Source organism: Canis lupus, chromosome 2 (assembly GCF_048164855.1).
Source record: "Canis lupus baileyi chromosome 2, mCanLup2.hap1, whole genome shotgun sequence".
NCBI classification, from domain to species: domain Eukaryota; kingdom Metazoa; phylum Chordata; class Mammalia; order Carnivora; family Canidae; genus Canis; species Canis lupus.
In genome coordinates, this window is record NC_132839.1 from 44,465,040 (window position 1) to 44,481,725 (window position 16,686).

Sequence of the window (16,686 nt, forward strand, 5' to 3'; positions counted from 1 at the left end):
CCTCAATGTGGGTCTTGATCCTGAAACTCCAAGGCAGACACTTAACTGCTGAGCCACCCAGGTGTCCCTCTTATGAGGTTTTTATAGTCAAAGAGACTGAGTATCAGTGAGGTAATTAGCTTTCCCAAAGTCACAGAGGTAGTAAGTGGAAGCATTTGAGTAGCAAGCAATTTCAAAGCTGAAGATCTGAATCACTACACTACACCGGTTTTCTAACCGAAGAATTAAAATAGAAATAAACTAAATATTTTTGTTCAACAGAAAGATCTCTAATATGCTAATTTTGATCCCCTATCTTTCCAGTATCTGTTTATTATCATTTATACTCAGTATTTGTCCATCTTTAGTAATGTGCACACATAGAGCAGGAGGTTTCACTTGTTTGGGACAGAACTCATGTCGTTCATTATTGCATCTCCAGTGCTATCAATGTATCTGGCTCATATTAAAGGCTTGCTAAAAAATGACTATGACATGAATGATATAAGACATCTTTTTGTAGCAAACCAGAATACTAATAAAGATATCATAAATATGATCTTTATCTGGTAATACAAAACTTGCTTTGATTCTATCAACAGGGATACATGAATAAACCACTACCTTATAAGGGAGGAAAGATGGGGCATATTCCTCAGGGAGGATGACAGAAGATGTCTGACAGGTGAAGGTTTTCAAGCAGAATTCTTCAAAAAAATAGGGTGACAAAAATCTGATAGGAAAAAATGTCTGGATAAGCTGAAACTCTAAATGAGTTTGTAAGAAGAGTAGAGGACAAGTAATCAACAAACACTGTCTCCTAGGATCCCCAGCTTGGTTCCATCCATAGCTGGAAAATGGAGCTACAGTTCACAGAGTAATAGCTTCAGTAGATACAAAGAAAACACAGCCATTGTCAACTCCTGTTTCACACCTGTACTCTCTGTGAAGAGCTTTGGAGTCAATTTGTGTGAAGTGAGTGAGGTGGAAAGAGAACAATTTCCTCATTGGAGGAAAAAGAACTCATGCTCTTTCAGGAGGATGAAAGGAAGTTGTCACAATGTGAAAAGATTTAAGACAAGTTTGAACTGATTCTGTGGTGCATTGGTCCCTGCTCATTGAGGAAGGGGGGAATCAGGAAACAGAAAGGAAGCAAAAGGACACCTGTTGCTCCTGCCTTGAAAGTCAGGAGAACTTCACAAACAAGAAAACTGCTACTGATAATGATGAAGGTTCTGGAACTAGTTGTTGAAGAGTAAATACAAATTTTCTAAGCACAGTCACAGGGGGCTTTTGCTCCCCCAACTCTGAGCTACCATGGCAGTCATAATACAGATGAGTTTCAGTGAGGTACACATTCTTGCACAAGTCCTTTCTGGAAGTACCTGTAAACAAAGAGAGGAGCATTTATAATGTCTCTTCAGTGAGGAGACTAAATTATGCCATCACACCTTGCTGGATGGGGACTTGAAGTCAAACTGGAATGGGATCTCCAGGGGTATGTTACTGGGATCTGTCCTTGGCTCTTACTATGCATTTGATGTTGAAGGGAAATATTGAAATTTGGGGGAAATCAAAATTGCAGAGCTCACCAATTGGGGCAAGTTAGAAAACATTTCATAATATATTGGTGCCGCCTGCAGCCTGGGGTGTGATCCTGGAGACCCGGGATCGAGTCCCACATCAGGCTCCCTGCATGGAGCCTGCTTCTCCCTCTGCCTCTCTCTCTCTGTCTCTATGAATAAATAAATAAAATCTTAAAAAAAAGATTTAAAAAATATATATATGTATATTCAAAGCCTTAAAGGTCATGGCCAACTAATCAGTAGTCTGAATAGAATCAGACAAAATTTAATGGGAATCCATATAATGACAAAAACATCAATAGCACATGCCCAGGAGGAAGATGGTGTGATTTTTTATAGCTGACCCTAAGTGCATGTCATGCATGAGAAGTCAAGACTGTTCTGCATGCCAAACTTCTGATTTGGACTCCGGCTCTTTGAAATAAATATACAATCTATTATAAATAATAAGAGAGCCATTTGGACCTATGAAACATTTCTATCATATCTAGAATCTGGACTTCATTTTTATACCCAACTCTTTAAGTCATGGAATGTATTTATAGACTTGAAATCTTATAAACCAGGACTTGAGTTCTGACTCCTTACTAATATGTTTTCTTGTGCACACTATTTAATTTGTCTTTGTTTCTGTATCTGTAAAATGAGAAAAGTAAGACACTTTCCATAATATGCTCATGAGTGTTGTCAGTATGTTAGTGCACTTAACACACAACATATAGTTAATACATATTAGTGAAGAATGATTCAAGAGTAATAATGTTTCCTTCAAGTTTACATGTTAGCATGGGGTGGGAGCTCAGACGGGGGCCCACAGAGAGGGCTCTCAATCTGCCTTGATGTCAACACTAACACTTTGAGTGTGGTCATATTCCAGCCTATTCCCTTGCCCTCACACCCCACTCTTACCTGAGTCTGTGGGAAGAGAAAAAAGGAAGAGCTATCAGGTAGTTGATCTGTGTTTGGATGTTAGCCAAATAGTTAATGGTATAAGAAATATGCCATTAGCACCAGAGTTTTGTGGCTGGAATCAGAGTCATTTGCTGTTAGCCCCTGTAGGTGAGGGCTATGAACTGGGTCCCTGGGATGGGTTCACTGGATTTAGGTTCACCAGTACTCACTGCCCTTTCCTTTCTCAAGCCCTTATTGGTTTTTTTGTTTGTTTGTTTTTTATGAACTATACGTGTGTCTCTAGGGAACAAGAAGTTAATCTAAAACCTAAAACCATGAAAAAGCTCTTTGGACCTCTAAAAGGAAGTTGTTATCTATAAGAGCTGTTTCTGAGTGGAATGAGCTACCTCATAATGTAGTAAGTTTCCTGTTGCTAGTGATGTATAAATAGAGGCTGGATAATTACTTAATTCAGGCATCATAAGGCAAGTGTGCATGGACACAAATAGTTGAAGATCTTCCCAGGAGTTCTGTGAATCTTCCTACATGGCTGAGCATTGTGCGATATCAATTTATGCCTTAACATTTTAAAATTTGAAGTGATAGAGTAACAATCTATTCAATACTGATATATAATCTTTATATATTTTGCAAATAGCTGTAATTTTTTTTTACTAAACTATCATGCATTTTATTATTTATTTATTTATTTACTTACTTACTTATTTGAGAGTGAGAAGGGAGAGAGTGTGACCAGGGGTGGAGGGTGGGGAGAAAGGGCAGAGGGAGAGGGAGACAGAGAATCTTAAGCAGGCTCCGTGCCCAGAACAGAATCTGGTGTAGGGCTTGATATCACAATCATGAAATCATGACCTGAGCCAAAATCAAGAATCAGAGGCTTGACTGACTGAGCACGCAGGCACCCCACTATTGTATACTTTAAAATGTGTTCTTATACTACCTGCATGTAGGTAGATCACTGGTTAGCATGACTCTTATATAAGACCATTGTTAAATTTTTGTTCTATCGTAATAATTTTTTTAAAGTTTGTTTGTTTGTTTATTTGACAGAGAGAGAGAGAGAGAGAGAGAGAGAGCATGCACAAGCAGGGAGAAGGCAGAAGGAGAGGGAGAAGTAGGCTCCCTGCTGAGCAGAGAGCCTGGTGTGAGGCTCGATTCCAGGGGACCCTGGGATCATGACCTGAGCTAAAGGCAGACACTTAACTGACTGAGCCACCCAGGTGTTCCTATCCTAATAATTTTTTTTAAGTATATCACAGACCTCATGTGATTTCTTCCATACATACATCAACATGCATCACCTGCTTAAAAAAAAAGATATTTTCTTATATAACTATTATGTAATGGTTATAATCTTACAAAATTATCAATAATTCAGTGATATCATCTAGTACCTAGGCTATTTTAAATACCATATTTTTTTTCTCAAAAGTATTGTATTAGTTGATATTATATTACTGTACTATAGTTTATTCAATTGATGCCTATTGAAAGATATTTAGATTGAATTGAATATCTTGCTTTTATTTATCTATCTACTGATTTATGTAGAAAATTTATTTTTATGTAATCTCTACACTCAATGTGGGGCTTGAACTCACAGCCCTGAGATCAAGAGTCACATACTCCACCAAATGAGCCAGGCAGGTGCTTCAATTCTCTTGCTTTTCAAAAATAATGTTACAACGAATAATCTTGTGTGTAAGTAATTTCTTACTTATGCCAGTGAAATAAGTTTGTAAAATTGAGATTATCCAGTTAAAAAGAAATTGTGTATGTCATTTTGCTAGATACAGTCAGTATTTTTCCAAATATGCACCATTTTGCATTTTCACCGGCAATACGTGAAAGTGTCAGTTGATCCATTGCTCTTCCAATTGAGTATGGTGTCAAAGCTTTGGTGAAATGTCAGTCTAGTTTAAATCACATTTATAAATGAGATTGAGCATTTATCATATGTTTATTGGCCATATATACGTCTACTCTGAAATATTTTTTATAACCTTTCCAATTTTGTATCAGCTGGTTGATCTTATTTTGAGATTTTTGTGATCTCTGTCCATCTTTCTGATATAAGTTGCAAATTTTTTTTTCCTGTGTCATTTGTCTTTCAATTTTGGTTTTCTTTGTTTGTTTTCCATGTAAACCCTGTTTTAAAAATGTAGTTGAATTTATTAGTGCTTTTAATGGCTCCTTGAATTTGAGTAATTCTTAGGAAGAAATTTTCCTCTTACTCGCAAAATAGAAATGAATTCACCTTTGTTTTCTTTTACTTGTCTGATTTCATATTTTTACACTGAGATATCTGACTTATTTGGATTTTATACTGGTTTGTTATATGAAAGACACCCATTATATTTTATATATATATTTCTATCATGTGGCTACCCAGTTGTTCCAACATGGTTTATTTAAAAATCTATCTTATATGAGGTGTCATCTTTATCATAAACTAAATTGTTAAAAGCACTTGAATATATTTCTAGATTTTCATTCTGCTCCATTGGACTATCTGTCTATACATGTGTCAGTATTCACCGATTTTATTAAATTGATTTTAAAACCACATTTCTCTTTTTAAAGGTTAAGCTAGCTACTTTTGCTTGTTTCAATTGAACTTTGTTACCAGTGTTTTAACTCCAAGAGAAAGATATCTATTGATACTTTCATTGAGATTGCATTAAATTTATAAATTATCTTGTTGGGGGGGGGCTTTATCTTCGTGGCAGTTAAGTCTTTTTTATCCCAATGCATTATATATTTTTCTATTTGTTTTAGTAAACTTTTGTGCCTTTGCATATATTTGCTCAAGTTTATCCTGAAGAAATTTATCATTTCTGTTTGTCTGTAAATATGGTATTTGATTCCAGTATTGTGTATAATAATACTTATATTGATTTTCCTAGATATGCAATCAACCTAAATAAAGATTATTTACCTCTCTCTTTCCAATTATTATGTTTCCAAATGCTTTCACTTATCTAGCTGCATGGGCTGTATTTCCAACATCATTTTTACGAAGTCATGTAGATGAACAAAGTCAATTGAAAGCATTATTTACAAACCCATCAACTGAAGCATTCTTTCTAAATTCTACTGATTCATTCTTTTTTTTTTAATTTTTATTTATTAATGATAGTCACACAGAGAGAGAGAGAGAGAGAGAGGCAGAGACATAGGCAGAGGGAGAAGCAGGCTCCATGCACCAGGAGCCTGACGTGGGATTCGATTCCAGGTCTCCAGGATCGTGCCCTGGGCCAAAGGCAGGCGCCAAACCGCTGCGCCACCCAGGGATCCCCTGATTCATTCTTTATTTTGAAAACTTGGTAGTAGAGTGTTTTTCCTTAACATGCCCTGCAAGTATTTTCAGAATAAACTATTAAACAGTTGCTGTTCTTTATTTTTCTGCCATCCAGCCACATCTGTCCTGTTAACTTTGCCTTCTAAATGTCAATGAAATCCATCCACTTCTTTTTGCTCCATCCCTTTGCCAATTCTTTGTCCCAAGTTACTATCCTGTCTTGCTCAACATCCTGTAGGATCCCTTTACCTGTTTCCCTTCCAGCTTTCAGTATCACTTTCTCTTTCTTCTTGCCACACAGTGAAGTTTGAGGCTGCAGAGGGCTTCTTTCCAAAATACAAATGCAATTATGTCAATTCACTTAGTAAAGCATGTCCATAGATTCCCCTCCGGGTGAGTTTAAACACCCCAGGCATCCTGTCACCTGTCACTCTTGCTTGCTACCAGCTCAGTGCACCATGTGCCTTATCCCCGGGAACCACTGTCAGCTGCAGAACAGCCCATACTCTCTTGTATCTCCAGGTCTTCTCATGTGATGTTTTCTTTCCTTTGAATACCACAAGCTCTTCCCTCCCATCTTCTGTCGATTCAAGCAATTTCTACTCATCCTTTCCATTTAGACATTACTCCCTCCCAAAAGACTTTCTGACTCCCAATTCTGAGTAAAAGATCCCGTAATACCTTCTTCATATGCTATCACATCATGCTTTATCCAAACTGCTTACTTAGCTTCCTTTAATGCTATGAGTGTAGTGGTTGTATCCGCATCATTTATTATGGTGCCTTATATGTTACTCAAGCATGATAAACATTCCACTCCCATAGGCTGAATAGATGTCCTCCACTACAGTTATTAATAGCAGTAAAACTTTGAAAATAGTGTATCCTTTCAAAGATATAAACGTGGTTGTACATACTATGGCACACCGAATGATGAAATCCTATACAATGATTAAGAAAGCATCATGTTTTGAAGTACGTTTAAGGACAAGAGATTTTGTGGAAAAATATAGGTTAAAAAGCAATTTGCAATGTGTTCTCCACTTTCTACTGAAAATAGCTAATATTTTAGAGATTACATTTGCAAACACTGTGCTCAATCTTTTAAATCAATTATCTTGCTTAATTATTTTAAGTACAAAATGAAATGGATACTATTATTGTCTTCATTATAGAATTGGCAATCACCCAGGTAGAGAATGATTGAATAAAAGTAACTTCCTTTATTCATAGATTCAAAACCAGGTTTTGCCTGACTTTTAAGTGCACACTTTGAAACTCTAAGAAAAGACAGATGGATGGATAGAGCTTTATGGGTACACTCATGTAGACAGGTCAAATATAATATCTTCCTACTGTCCATATTAGTTTATGGGAACATAACTTGTTCACAGTTCTCATCTTTGGAGGAGAGCAATATAGGTGACTAACATCAGATAGTTTTTTTCTCCTACTTTTCCCATAGCAAGCATGCATTATCTAACAAAGGAATTAAATTTTACATTCAAAAAATAAATCTCTGTTGTTAATCTTAACTCTAATGCTGATGCTTCTTTATCTCATTTGTAGATGGAGACAGAGCTGCATGGGAAACAAAGGTGAGACTCCATTTTCTCTTGCATATCCTGGTTTATGGACACATGTGTCATCGAGTCTTACATATGGGAGGTAAAGTTAACCAAATCATCTACATGATGGAGACCTGTCACAGACATGAAATATGGTCATAGGCACATTGTTACTCTGAGAACTGGATTTAGGTCTTGTTCAAATAGCCAGACCCAAATACATAATTTTAAGAATGGAAATTGAGACTCTTTGAATCATTTACAATCACTTGACTGAGTTTTCTGAACACTTTATATGCCAAAAACCACACAAAGATCAGGGGGCTATAGAGATAAGAGATGCAAATTTCTGCCCCATAATAGGGCTGGGGGAAAGAAACATTAGTAGAGATGAAGGGAATGCAGTGATTGGTCTGAAGGACACATGAGCAGTGACACAGGGAGCACTGCTCAAACACTGGTGTTGTCTCTGTTGGGCCTGAAGTCCCGGTCCTATCTGTAACACCAGTGCTTTCAGAGCACTTTCAATGAGCTTCAGATTTTATTGCGGATGATACTTTCAACATGTGGCTCGATTAACATTGGTGTGGATAGCTGTCTTCTCTTCTTCTGGAGATATGCAAATTGACAGCACATTCTTTGCCCTCACTGGTTTGTGTTAGAGTTGGCATAGAGGTCAGTTTTTACCTGTTCCTCTTTCTTGCCCCTGACCCCCTGGACTTTGTGCAGACTTAATTGTGTCCAGCTGGTGTATTTTGCCCTTTCCCTGAATAGGACAAAGGCATACTTACCCTCACCCATTTTCAAAGGCTTTCCCTTTCCCTTTGGATTTGTGGTTCAACAAACCACATCTTCCTTGACTCAGTTCCCAAATTATCTTAATAGCCTATGTCATCTAAAGGGTGACCTCCACTCTGTACTGGATTCTCTGGTGCCTTTTCAGTCACACCTGCAGTCATTTAAAATGGTGTCACCAAGCTGTGGTCAATTCTTGGCAACAGCTGCTAAGCAGCATTCAGATCTTTTATTCCTTACTAGACAGAGCCATGATTTATAATTAAAAGAATTCTTTGTTCTCCACTCTCAAATATTAAAAATAAATTACATCTAAATTCTCTTCTCTCTTTCTCTTTCTCTCTCTCCTCTTCCCCTCTCTCTCCCATCCTCTCTGTGTCTCTTTTTCATTCCTTCCCTTACCAGCAGCATCGTGGCAGCATAGTACAATGTTAAGAGCATCTATGGACTTCGAAAGCTTGGGTTTCAGCCCCATACCTGATAGTCTCAAATGTCATGTCAAAGTCTCAGATTCTTCACCTGAAAAATAAATAACAGTTTATGTTTGGGGAAAGAAGTAGAAATGGTGAGATAATGTTGAGAGTAGTAAATACTATAAATCAAAATAGAGGTAAGGGAGTAGAGAGTATGGGTGGTTAGTTTCAAGGATCAGAAAAAGACTCTCTGAGGATGTGACACTTGAACAGGAGGCCATAAAGAGTGACTGAACAAGCCATGAAACCATCTAGGGGAAGAACATTCCAGGCACAGAGGATAACAGATTCATCCACCCTGGTTATGGGGAGCTGGCATGGTGTGTTCAAGGGACAGTGAACCAACAGATTTGGCTCAAAGTCCACGAGTGATGGAAGAAGAAGTGATCCAAGATTGTGTCTTTCATGAGTTAGAACAAAGGAGAAGGTTTTGGATTGGGGTATTAAAAGCCATTAGAGGATTTTTAGCAGAGGGTGAAGGTGACATGATAACATTTTCATATTAGGACAAACATTGCACTGTGTGGAAAATAGATTGCTAGGAGTCAGAAAAAGAAGCGGAGAGACAAGGTTGAAGCTCCTGCAGCCTACCAGAGGAGTGATGACAGGGGCAGAGACTGGGTGTTTGTCATAACATCCTGGAACAATTACATTCAGGATAGGGGTGTGAGAGAGACAAGTAATCAGAACTAAGGCTTTCATCCTGAGCAATAGGGTGAAAGAAGTTGCCATTTAGTGAGAAAAGTAGAGAGACTGGTTTATGGAAGTTGAAATCTAGAGGTTGGGATCAGATATATGAAATTTGATATGATTAACAGATGCCCAAGGAGAGATTCAGAGGAGAAAGCTAAATAATGCAAGCTCAGTTTAAAGATGGGGCTGGAGAATGAAATTTGGACTCATTAAGGTATACACAAAATGCTGTGAGGCCCTTATGGTAAGACAGGGGCTAGCACTTGGGAGTTGACCATGCGAGGTTGTTGGTGACAGACATGTGTTTGAGCTGAAATGACGGGCACAAGCCTGATGGTCTTGTGTTCTGGAAAAAATCCAGAGTAGAAAAAGCTAGTATAGACAATTAAATTGAGGAGTTTTGAGACAAAAGGGGAGCCAGGAAATGATGCCCATAATAAAATGGAAATTTTCTATGCTAAAATTAGGTGGTATGGAAATATAACTTAAAAATATTACAATAAGGAGAAAATGTGACCACTGTGACCACATTTTTTCAGTTGTTCTGATCTGATCACAATTAAATGAAAATATGCAAAGAAGCAATCCTGGAAGAAAATATTAAGTATCAGTGGTGTTTTTTTAATTTTATGGAAGGCTTATGGATTATGTAAAAAATTATTTATTCTTTCCTTTGTTTTTGTACATATACCTTATCATGTATATAGATTGCTTTCAATTGTTATTAAAATGCACACTTCTATATCCCTTGTATTTATTTGTTTATTAAAGATTTCTATTTATTTATTTGAAGGAGAGAGATCACAGAGGGAGAGGGAGAAACAGACTCTCCACTGAGCAGGGAGCCTAATGCAGGGCTGGATAGCAGGACTCTGAGATTATGACCTGAGCTAATGGCAGATGCTTAACCAATTGAGCCACCCAGGTGCCCCTCTATTTCCCTTTTAATAACTTAAGCATTGTAATTAAATTTAATATGATCAATATTGCCAATCCTGCCTCAAAATATATCCCAGGCTCCTTTCTATAATTCCTAGTGTGGGTTTGGAAAGTAACCTCCCTAAGCCTTTCCTTATATTGCATAACTATTTAGGTACATTTAGTCTCTTAAATATAATTTTCAGTCCCCCCCAAAAAAAGTGTTAATTTTCAGTCCAGAATTTATCACTATGCTTTTTTTTCAATATGTATATATCTGAGCAAAATTGTCTTCTCTTTGCTCACCCCATTCTTTTATGTGCACTTTATCTTAGATTAATATTGTGGAACAAACTTACAAATTGATAAAAATTTGACAGCGTTTTATATGTTTGTTTAAAATAATTCTTGAATAACCCTCTTTTCCATTTTGATCATTCATTAAATTCTTTTATGGTTCTTTTAGGAAAGTTCTATAAATTGTAGATGTTCTATGTCTGAAAAAAAGTCTTTATTGTCTTCTTCCATCTCAAATTATAATTTGGTTAGTTGACCTTAGTATAATATGCTAGGTTCAAATTCCTATTTCTCAGAACTTTGATGATAATACTCGGCATTCTTGTATTCACCACTGCTGATGAGAAATCTGGTGTCAATTCTATTTCCATTCTCTTATAAATAATTGTTCTTTTTCTACTGCTATCTTTTAGGAATTTTTTTTCCAGTATTGCTATTATGAAACTTCATTTCTTGTGTCGCACTGTGAGTTTTTTGTTTTTTTATTAAATTTATTTGAAGCTATATGTCATTAATACATGAATATATCTATATATGTATTTATTATTTAAATAACAGTTCTGGGATATTTCTTGCTATATAGTTCTTTTTCAAAATCGTTCTCCCTTATCCTCTCTTTACTCTCTATATAAATATTTTCAGATAGATGGTAGAAATTTTGGTTCTATCTTTAAAATATTTAGACTTTTAGTTTAACTTTTGTTTCTATTTTTCTCTTTGCTCTGTGATCTACAAATGTTTCTTAACGTACCTTTCTATCTTTTCAATTTGCCTTTCAATACTATGTAACTGGCTCTTCAGTGTGCATAATTATTTATTACAAGTTAATTTACACAAGTATAGTAATCATGACAGGGCATATTTTTCTGTGCAAAATATCTATTTTATTCTTTTTCTTATTACCTGTATTTGTTTCACCACACACATTTTTCTTTCTTTTAATAATTACCTTCCATTTTAAGGCCTTTTTGTTTGGTTGGTTGAGTTTTATTCATGTACTTGCTGTATTACTTTCACTCTCCTGGGTGTAACATTTTCTTCTGTTTGGACTTGCTATTTCTTTTTCATGTAAATGGCCTGTCTCAAGTGTTTGGTGAATCTTGGTTCTGTTCTCAGCATCTGGGATAGACTTGTCCTGCATATTTCCTTGTCTATGGCAACTTCCGATGATGTGAAAACTCCCCTTACTGCTATGGCTTATTACCTATTTTCTTCTTTATGAGATGCCTCATAGCTTTCTTTTTCCCCCTTAAAACCACTCTGTGCTTACACTGTCCCTCAAGTAACATCCTCCTTTCATTAAGGTATAAGGCTTTTAACTTGTGTATATAGTAAGCACAGGGGCAAAGCCTTGTGCCAACCCCCTGGAAACTACACTATAGTTAATTAACATCTCTTTCAAGTAACATTTTCCTTTCATGAGAATATAAGTTTTTTGTTTTTAATTTATGTGTACAAGCATTAGGGAAATGCCATGTTCTTTTTTTTTTTTTTTTTAAGATGTATTATTTGAGAGAGAGAGAGAGAGAGTTGGGGGTGGGGGGGAGAGAGAAGGAGAGAAGCAGACTCTCCACTCCACTGAGCACAAAGCCCAAATCAGGGCTCAATCCCAGGGCTCTAAGGTCACGACCTGAGCTGAAATCAAGAATCAGATTCTTAACCAACAGAGTCACCCAACCATCTTTATTTAGTTTAATTTTAAATTGCAATGTAGTTAACATATAGTGTTATATTAATTTCAGGTGCACAATATAGTGATTTTACAACTCCATGCATCACTCAGTGCTCATCACAAGTGTACTCCTTAATCCCCATCTCCTATTTTATCCATCCTCCCTTGTGTTCACTGTGTATTTCTCATTGTTTTCCAAATGAACATACTATTAGTTTTTTATATGTAGTTTATAGTTCATTTCATATATATTGTTCATACCTTCCTTATTTATTTGACAAAACAACTCTTAGTATTTTAAAACCAGAAAAAGCTGGACATACCCTTGGTGGTAGGTGATTCCATCATTGATCTACTATCCACAGACTTTATGTGCTTCTGGGATTCTCATGGCCTTTTTCTCATGATGCCAATATGGCTGCCACAATCTAGTTATTCCATCTTTCCACCAGTATCCTATTAGGGAAGGATGAAGTTGGAACAAACAGGGTTTTCTTTCACTGATACCTTCTCCTACACTTCCTTTCATACTTCACTGACTAGAAATGGCAATGTGTGCACTCCTCCAAAAGAAACTGAAAAATGAACATTATCTGCCAAAAGAGAATGAGATTTTAGATTTTTTTCATTATTTTTTAAGATATCATTTATTTATTCATGAGAGACACACAGAGAGAGGCAGAGACACAAGCAGAGGGAGAAACAGGCTCCCAGTGGGGAGCCCAATGCAGGACTTGATCCCAGAACTCTGGAATCATGACCAGAGTCAAAGGCAGATGCTCAACCACTGAGCCACCCAGGCATCCCAAGAGAATGAGATTATAATGATTGGTTCAGGTTAACCTCATCCTTTGGTTCTAGGCAATTGCAATCCCAAAGTATATTACCAAGCTATTTTTAAGTAAAAGGGCAGTATGTGGATTTGGATAAACAAGTAAATTATCTGCCACACAAGACACTCTTATCTAGTTTATTAAACTCCTGGTTTAGAAAATCAAAATGGCTTCATTCTATGATCATAAATAATAACAGAAAAATCTATTTTGGATCTGTCATTGTGACTTTAAGAAAGTTCCTTAGCTTTATTTAACAATAATAGTGAAAGGAAAAACTTGGACTTCCAATGGATTACTGGTCATAATGCAGACTTTAAAAATAAAGTAAACCAACTCTAGCTTTAAATCTGCCTCCTTTCCAATTCAGTGGTACCATGTACCTCAAGACTCTTCCTTGAGAAGAAGAGATACATTATTTGTGTTTGGACCAGCCAAGATAAAATATTTATGCCTTCCTTATATGGTTCTTTTAATGAGCTTCTGTTGACTGAATGAAGTTAGGGCAGAACTATATGTGTGCATAGTGTAGGCTTTGTCTCGGTTCTAACATTAATAATAGCATCACTTTCCAATGAGAATGGTGCAAAGTAAAAGTGCTATCATCGTGACAAAATGAGGAGAAAAATGTTGTCTATAGTGAAAAGTAACACAAAGCAAATTAGAAGATTAAAAAAATGGTAGAGACTATTTTGTGTATTTAAAAGTATTTAGTCTTAATATTTCCATATACCATACAAACCCTTAGAAATGCATGAGTAAATAAATGGAAAAGAGAATAAGACTAATCAATGGAGAAGAATATAGATACTAAAATAAAAATGAGATTCACAATTTTCTAAAGATCCATAACAAAACAATGACAACATTTACTTTTAAACATTGAAATATGCAATGCAGACAAGGGTATGCTGAAACAGATACACTCACATATTGGTGGTATTGTTATAAATTAGTGAAACTTTTAAGAAGTAAGTTTGAATTATGAGTCATAAGACTTGATGGTGCTTATGTATTTTGACCCAATGATATCCTTCTTGCATATCTTTCATTAGAAAATTTGAAATCCAGATAAAGTTTTGCACATAAAGTTAAAATTACAAATCAAAAGGCATCTATCTATACATTGGAATAATATATGTACATATGTTTTTAGAACACTTTTTAAAGGCACAGAAAAATCCTTTCAATAAGTAGTTAGTGAAAAATCCAAATATCTGGTTATTTTTAAAGTATCATCTTATTATGTAAAAGATAACTTGGAGACCTAATCCAAAAATTCACATGGCTTCTCTCTAGGGATTTCTATTTGCTTCCTTGTATTTTTCTGCTGATTCCAACAGCAGAAAAAGACTCTCTTAAGGACAGTCTGCTTTGACAAACTGTGAAATCCAAATGATATAACAAGAGCAACAAAATATCTGTAGTTCACTTTTGTGAAGTTATTATCAGCTTTAAAATCCTTCCCCATTGTTTTGGTTCTCCCAGTCCTGTAACTATGAAAAGGAAGTATTGCTTTCTCTAACCTGTATTAAAAACCTGAGGTTCATCTGAATCTGTTACTTTGAGTGTCTTCTCCAAGGTCACATAGCTAGTATGTGGTAGGACCTCAATGTTTGTTTCTTGGCTTCTAATTCAAGGTTCATTCCACTCATCAAGACGTTTCTTTCCTTTGTATGAAGTGTGCAGTTCACTGCTTGAAGACTTCATTGTAGATTTTTTGGGGAGTTGGTGGAATCTGAATCCCCCTTCTGGATTTCAGTTAAACACTTCTGAATACTTAAGGGAGTCTTCTTAGTAACATTGTTGGGACAGAATTTTCTGTGACAAAATAGCAGAGAATATGGAATCTGTCTACAGGATATAAACACAGAGGAATAATGCTCTAAATTGGTGCCACTGTGGAATACATTGAGAAGCCATTTTGGCAATCTGGAGAAAAGTAATATAGTGCAGGTCAGGAACACTTCTTTCTATCACAATGACCTAAACATCTGCATGCTCTGTTCTCTCTAAAGTTGGGGAAAACTTTCCTTCATCTGGCATTCTGGGATGGCATGAGTATTAATCATTCTTTTTACCTAAAATTTCCTCTTCAAAATGAAAACACCTGTGCATGCAATTAAGTATAAACTTATGAAAGCAATTGTTTCCACTTAGTCTTTATGGTCTAATGAGTACTGTATTAGTACATGTCCTCTGGGGCTATTAACTCTTGTGTAATGTACTCATTCAAGAAAATCTAACCATAATAAGTATTGTTATATGGTCATAAAGTTACGGAAAAATGACCCGAAGAATCATGATTCAGCAAAGTTTCTGTCATAATATATAAAATAAAGAAAATATATAAACAACCAGAAATAATTTTTAAAAAATCAAAATAAGCTAAACCAAGACAACAAAGAGAAGAAAAGACTTGTAAATGGAGAGAACAGAGAACAAATTGGTGGATGTCAAAGGGGAGGTGGATGGGGGAGATGGGTGAAATGAGTGCAGGGGATTAAGAGGTACAAATTTCCAGTTATAAAATAAATAATTCATAGGGATGAAAAGCACAGCATAAGGAATATAGTCAATAGTGTTGTAATACACTTATTGTGGTGAGCATTTCATGGTGTATACAATTGTTGAGTTACTATTCTGTACAACTGAAACTAGTTTATTACTATATGGCAACTGTGCTTCAGTTAAAAAATTTAATGTCTCATCTTCACTTCTTCTGAGCCACTGAGAAGAAAAGCTCTTCTCCTGCAGTAGAGCTAGTGATATAAAACCTCAGCAATCCAGCCCTACTGGACTGCTTCCCAATCCCCAAGAAACAACATACATTTCATTAATCTAGGAATTTGACCTTGCCCTTGTCCAGAATGTCCATCTTCCTCTTGGTCACATGGGAACCTCATAACACTTGATTTGTTCTAGCACAAGGCTGATTCCTCCCTGAAACTTCTAATCACTCCTTGACATACCTCATAGTACTTAATAAACAGCTAAGTTTGTGCCATTATCTCAAAATATTATAGTCATTTGTATACACAACTTGTTTTCCCATCAACTGCAAATTCTTTAGTTATATGAACACTCTTCAGGCATCCTTCTTATGAGGAGGGTAATAAATACTCAAAAATTCTTATTTGATAAAAGTGAAGGAAAACACCCAGTATCTTATATCCTGGTGGGCTCATCAATGGGTTTTCTCTCATGTAGTATGAGACTATATTGAATAAAATATTTTAAAATAAAGATATGAATATGATCAGGTTTTTTTCTGTATTTACAGGAGACTTGAAACGGAAATTATTTAGATTCCACACTTCCAGGTAAAATGAACCTCTTCAATATTTGATACCAATGGAAAACTATAATTTTTGTTTTTCAAAATGTCTAACTACAATAAAGAACATCAAAATGTATAATGTTTACGTAGTATTATTCCGTATATCTAAATGTGTATGACCTAACAGTGGTACTCTGTAGGCTGACATGGGAATCACCTGAAAGCTGTATAATAATACTGATGCTATCTAAAAATACCAATTGGGCCTTACCCAGGTAGTAGCAAGTATGGTTGGCTAATGTGCAGCTGAGGTTGATAACTTCTGCCTTACAACAAAATAGTTTCCAAATTTCATATGTACAAATCTGGAAACAAGATG

At 35.9% G+C, this 16,686-nt stretch overlaps 1 long non-coding RNA gene across 1 annotated transcript; it reads left to right on the forward strand.

Annotated features, from left to right (window-relative positions):
* The first annotated feature begins 585 nt into the window (after window positions 1–585).
* Window positions 586–16,433, forward strand: LOC140610159 (uncharacterized). Its single transcript, XR_012011933.1, has 3 exons — window positions 586–1,477; window positions 7,348–7,376; window positions 16,311–16,433. It is a non-coding gene; the product is annotated as an uncharacterized lncRNA (long non-coding RNA).
* The last annotated feature ends 253 nt before the right edge of the window (window positions 16,434–16,686 follow it).